Source organism: Podarcis erhardii, assembly GCF_964252035.2.
Source record: "Podarcis erhardii genome assembly, chromosome: 2".
In the NCBI taxonomy this organism is placed as follows: Eukaryota; Metazoa; Chordata; class Lepidosauria; order Squamata; family Lacertidae; genus Podarcis; species Podarcis erhardii.
Window position 1 is genome coordinate 7,101,470 of NC_138498.1, and position 6,000 is coordinate 7,107,469.

A 6,000-nucleotide genomic window follows, 5' to 3' on the forward strand; every position below is an offset into this window, starting at 1 on the left:
AAGGGTTGGGCTATAGATACTCAGGGACACTGTGCACATTATGCAGCAGTAAGAAGGGAAGCTACTGGATTCCAAGAAAACACAGAATTTGGCCATTCTGCCTCTGACAGAGTAAGTCGCATCATAGTGGGGGCTCACCGGCATGAAACAGAAACAGAACAGTCTGTCACATGTAAGGTATGGGGGAGAATTTTAATTCAGCTCTTATTTATGGCTGAATCTATCAAATTCGGATTTTCCAAAGTAATATGAGAACTGAAACCCAGCCGTCCTTCAAAATTCCCACTTATCTGAATTTTGCAATGCAGTTCTCCAACCAATGTACAAAAATGCATATATTAGGGAAAAAAACTGTGCATAGAAATGAACATATTAGTGACAGTTACATACATGTATTATTAGAAGGAACTGCTTGCAAAAATGTGAATGTTGGTCAAAACTGCATACAAAAGCGTGGGGGGGGGGGAGAGAGAAATTCACCATAAAATTCTGTGAAATTTTGGGGATGATTAAGACATTCACAAATTGCTGCAGAAATGTGGAGAACTGAACTCAAGATTGTAAAAATGTGAAACTGAGAGAATTAAAAATTGATAGATCCTTCATTCCCTAGTCACATGTCTGAAAGGTTCGGAATACAATGAACCTCACTATGCACACGCAGAGACCTCCTCCGCCAATGAGGACATCATGCCATCCATGTGCTAAGGTTGATAACAATGTGGCCCAATCCCTGCACATGAGCAGTGAGACCCACTGCTTCCCTGTTAGCAGAGAATTAGGATCAAAATGGCTCATCTTGCCCCCAGGATCATGTCCTCTGGTTTACTCCACCCCCGGGCATCCACACATAGAGCCTGGATAGCTGCAATGAGGGAATCTTCATGTATACAGCTGTACCCATACAGATATCTGTGCGAGGTGTGAGGACGCCATGTTGAGGGCAGAGCTTGTCGGTGCAGCCCTACTCCCCAATTCACACATGGGTAGAACATGTAATTGATTCCCCTGAACAGAACTACAGAAAGTGAACAGTGGACATTCATCCACTGAAACTGAGTTTCTAGAGTCCCAGAGAGATTCTGGAACATTATGTTGTGGTGGGAGTGGGCTGGGGGGTTGAGAAATGCGTCTCCAGAGTTTTATCCATAGCAGAACAATGTAGTATTGCCTGTTTCTGTTTCCAAGTTACTGTAATGTGTTTATCCTCAGAGTGTAATAGAAAGGAGGGTGCTTTTGCTGATAAGGTGTGGGGAAACCAATGGCTGCCAAACAGGTACAACCCAGATTAAGTCTGGTGCATTAAAATAAACCAACACAACAATTAATAGCTTATGAAAACCAAATCCTCCAAGTCACAATATCTGAATCGGCTCTGTAGAGGAGGAATATATGCCACTACCTCATAAAAGTAGCTTTTTAGGGCATTGTGATGTAGTAGACAGTTTCCCTGGTCCAGGTAGCAGCTGGATAGGGAATCACATGCACCACAGCTGGGGCTGCCCAGTAATCAAAGATAGAATCTCAAAATCAGCTGTTGAAAGGTGGAGCTGGAGAGCCTGGATTCAGTCTCCCATCCTTCCTTTCTCCAACAGACATCTGGTTAGTGAGATGACAGCTTTGTTTAGCAGACTGTGTGTGCACAGCTCTGCTTTTCCTCTCTGTGTGTTCTCTGTTGGGCCTGAGTCAGTGTGCCTAATACAGGCTTCACCAGCCTGTTGCCCACCAGGTGCTTTGAACTACAACTCCCACTGATGGCTGATGGGAGCCGTAGTTCCAAACTTCTGGGAGGAAGGCTGGTGTAATATAATGTTGAATGTGTGCAATTTTAAAGGCAATAAGGGATTGGAAAGTTCAAGCACCAGTACTGTTTTCTGTAAAAGACCTGTGTATGTACCTGTATGCTTTCTGTCTTTGCTCATCGCTGTAGTTTTCTGTATTATAGCCAATAAACTGTCATGGGGGAAAAGCACATTTTGTTGTACTTTATTTTTATTTAATACATTTGTGTCTCACTCTGCCTCCTCAGGAATGGTGCATATAGCATTAATTAATATAGTTGTTGTTGTTGTTGTTGTTGTTGTTGTTGTTGTTGTTGTTGTTATTTAAATGATATTTATTTAAATTTCCAATAACAGCATGTAAATACAAACAACAAAAACAAAAACATACATAGACAAAAAACAACAAGTATAATTTCAAACCTTATTTTCTCAAACTATTTCCCCCGACTTCCTCATACCTCCCCGTTCTGTATTCTATTTTCATTATCCAATCAGTAAATCCATTCCCTTATTTCCCAAAGTTTTTTGATCAATTCCATTCCTTTTCTTAATCAACATCTCTGAGCACCATATTATTTTTCAGCCCATGTCATTCTAGCCTTCATTAATTTTATAATATTTGTTAAGATAGTCTTTGAATTTCTTCGACTCTTCTTCCACTGTCTCTTTCTCCTGGTCTCGGATTCTGCCCGTCACCTCTGCCAGTCCCATGTATTTTTTTTTTAATAATAATATTTATTAATTTTATAAAACAAAAATCCACCTACATAACAACATGATCTTTCTCATTAACCACGTTTCATTCTCATCTTTGGACTTCCTCACATCTCTTGTTCATGCTTTCTAAACACATAGATTTTTCTAGCAAATTATTCACTTAGTTCAGTTTATATCATATAATTATCCAATATTGAATCTCAAATCTTAGAATTTAAATCACTCTTTTTTTAAAAAAAAAAAAAAAAAACCTAATTCTAACATATTGTTCATCCAAAATTTATCTTTTCTTTCAGTCACATTTAAATTTATATTCTTTGTTACTAATTTGTTGGAACCATCTTATTGCAGATCTTACATCTTTCTTAACATTCATATAGTTTACAGTATTTTTGTAAATAGTCCTTACATTTCTTCCAATCCTCCTCCACCAATTCTTCTCCCAGGTCTTCTGCCAGTCCCATGTAGTCTGTCATTTTCATCCGCCATTCTTCCAAGGTGGGTAGATCTGGTGTCTTCCAATACTTTGCAATAAGGATCCTTGCTGCTGTTATGGCGTACATAAACAAAGTTCTATCCTTCTTTAACACCACATGGCTATATAATTATTATTATATTTCTCATTGTCATAAAAACATGACGAGAGCCTGCTGGATGTGTCCAATGGCCCATGCAAACCAGCATCCTGTTTTCACTGTGACCAGCAGGATGCATGCTGGTCCTCAGGCAGGATCTGGCACAAGGGCACTTTGCCCCTTGGTTTCTAGGAACTTATCTTCAGAAACATAACTGCCCCGCAGCTGTGGAGGCAGAGCAAAGACATCATGGCCAGTAGCCACCAATACACCTCTATTCCATGAATTGGTTTAAACCACTTTTAAAGGATCATCATCGTCAGTGTGTGTGTGTGTGTTCATGGATAAATGAATGTGTGTGTATATATACCTCTGTGCACACAACCTGTTTATACTATCCTTCACTCCAGAGTAGTTTGCATTTTTAATTTTTTTTTTAATCCTATACATAAGAACAGTTTTAACAAATAAATCAGCTGGCAGCTAAAAGAATACATTAGCAAGTCTAAAAGCCTGGCAAAAGAGAAGGTTTTTCTGCCTGGCATCTGAAAGTGTGCAATATTGCTTCAAAGTAAACCACCTTGGGGAGGTTTTTTAAAAGGCAGGGTGTCACAGCTGAAAAGGAGCGTTCCTTTGCTGCACTGTCACCCACTTCACTTCTGGGAAAGGTGGCACTTGGCAGTTTTATTCATCCACGCATGGCATTTATATCCCTTCTTTCTTCCAAGGAGCCCAAGGGGCCACACATGGTTTGCCCACCCCACTTTCTCCTCACAACAACCCTGTGAGGTAGGTTAGGCTGGGAGACAGTGGACTCAGGTATACAGCTGCAAATAAAAGGCTTTAAGTGTGTTGTAAAGATGTGGATGGCACTGTGGTCTAAACCACTGAGCCTAGGGCTTGCTGATCGGAAGGTCAGTGGTTCGAATCCCCGCGGCGGGGTGAGCTCCTGTTGTTCGGCCACAGCTCCTGCCCACCTAGCAGTTCAAAAGTACACCAGTGCAAGTAGATAAATAGGCACCGCTGCAGCAGGAAGGTAAACGGTGTTTCCGTGCGCTGCTCTGGTTTTGCCAGAAGTGGCTTAGTCATGCTGGCCACATGACCCGGAAAATCTGTGGACAAACTTCGGCTCCCTCGGCCAGTAGAGTGAGATGAGCGCCGCAACCCCAGAATCGTTCACGACTGGACTTAACTGTCAGGGGTCCCTTATCTTTACCTTTTAAAAGTGCATTATACAAACGTGTCACTAGATGGCGATGGTGAGCTATGCCAAATTCTATATATTTTTCAAAACGTTTTTCAAAAAAGTATTTCCACAACATTTTTTATATGTGTCTAGATTCCACCAGTGACTGGCCCAAAGTCAGTCTTTGTGGCTTCATAGCTGAGCGGGGATTTGAATCCTGGTCTCCCAGATCATAGTCCAACACTCTAACCATTACACTAAGGACCGTCTCATCTCATCTTTTAGTAGTGCAGCAGGGTAAGGAGAGAGAGAGAAAGACTAACCCAAAGCCAGACAGAGAGCTTCAAGGCTGAGCAGGGATTTGATCCAGGGTTTTCCACATCCAAACCTGCCCCATGCCATTCTAGCTGAGACCTGCATCGATTTAAACCCTGAGCTTAACTGCAGCCTTTGTTGTTCTAAAAATGAACCATAATCCTGCTTCCCACAACTGAAGCTGAGCCAGCCCTGGAAGAGAGTCAGCTGGGGAAATTGTTCAAGCTTCCTAGCCTTCACATTGCACAAATACCTTAAACGCAGCGAGCTGCAGTTTGAAAGCCTGAAGGCAGAATTTCCACAGTTTTGTTGGACCCTGACACACCCTTAATCTCATTATCTTCCTCATGTTTGAGATGCAGTGAGATCACATACATCCACTCTGCAATATTTTCTCTTTCCTGGGAGGTTAGAAAGTGTTTGAAAACTGATCCGTCTCACCCATCGCAGCCTACAGCTCTCCAGGAAAGACTTGTGAAGCCTCTCTAATCAAAGGTTTTCCCCCAGCTCTGAAACCGGAAATCCTTTTAAAAACAGATGCCAATGACTTAACCTGGATCCGCAAAGCTTGCGCTCCATTGTTTAGCTAGAGCTGCATGCAGAACACAATGTCAATCCTAAGGGCAGTGCCAAATGTACCAGTGTGGTGTAGTGTTCAGAGTGCCAGGTTAGGACATGGGAGGTCAGGGTTCAAATGCTCACTCACCTATGACTCACTTCCTCTCAACCTAACTTATCTCACAGGGGAGAATGTGGGGGACTAAATGGAGCGGAGAGCCATGTATGCCACCTTTGAGCTCCTTGGAGAAAAAGGTCAGAAATAAATGCAATTAACAACAACGACAACACACTGTATGTTGGGTGTGATCCATTGGTGCAGTCAAATGCAACATTCCTTGTTTCCCTAGAGTGGGCACAGGCAGGGGGACATCCAGTCAGTGTAATTTCCTCTTCCACTGGTCTGGAGTTTCCTCCCCCTACATGTGACCTGGGAGATGGGCTGACTCCACAAAAGAGCCAAGTCATGCAGCCATTTTCTCAGCCTGTTTGATCTTTCTGTTGTCTTGTTCTATCTCTTGCTGCCATGCAGTGTATTTGGTGTATTTCTGGTTTTAGTGTATTTCTGGTTTTTATGGAAGCCGCCCAGAGTGGCTGGGGAAACCCAGCCAGATGGGCGGGGTACAAATAATAAATTATTATCATTATTATTATTATTATTATTATTATTATTATTATTATTATGCTGCTCTCCTGCAGCCATTTTGTTGTCTAAATGTAATTTTGCTGTCTGCTGGCCCTCAGCCAGCGGCACATGAGTTCAGTCTCCATATGATATGAACTCACTCTTTCTTTGTGTAACTACTAAGTAAAGCCTGCCTTAGTAGTTAAAATCGCAGGGATCAAATCGTGAACTGAAATGTGA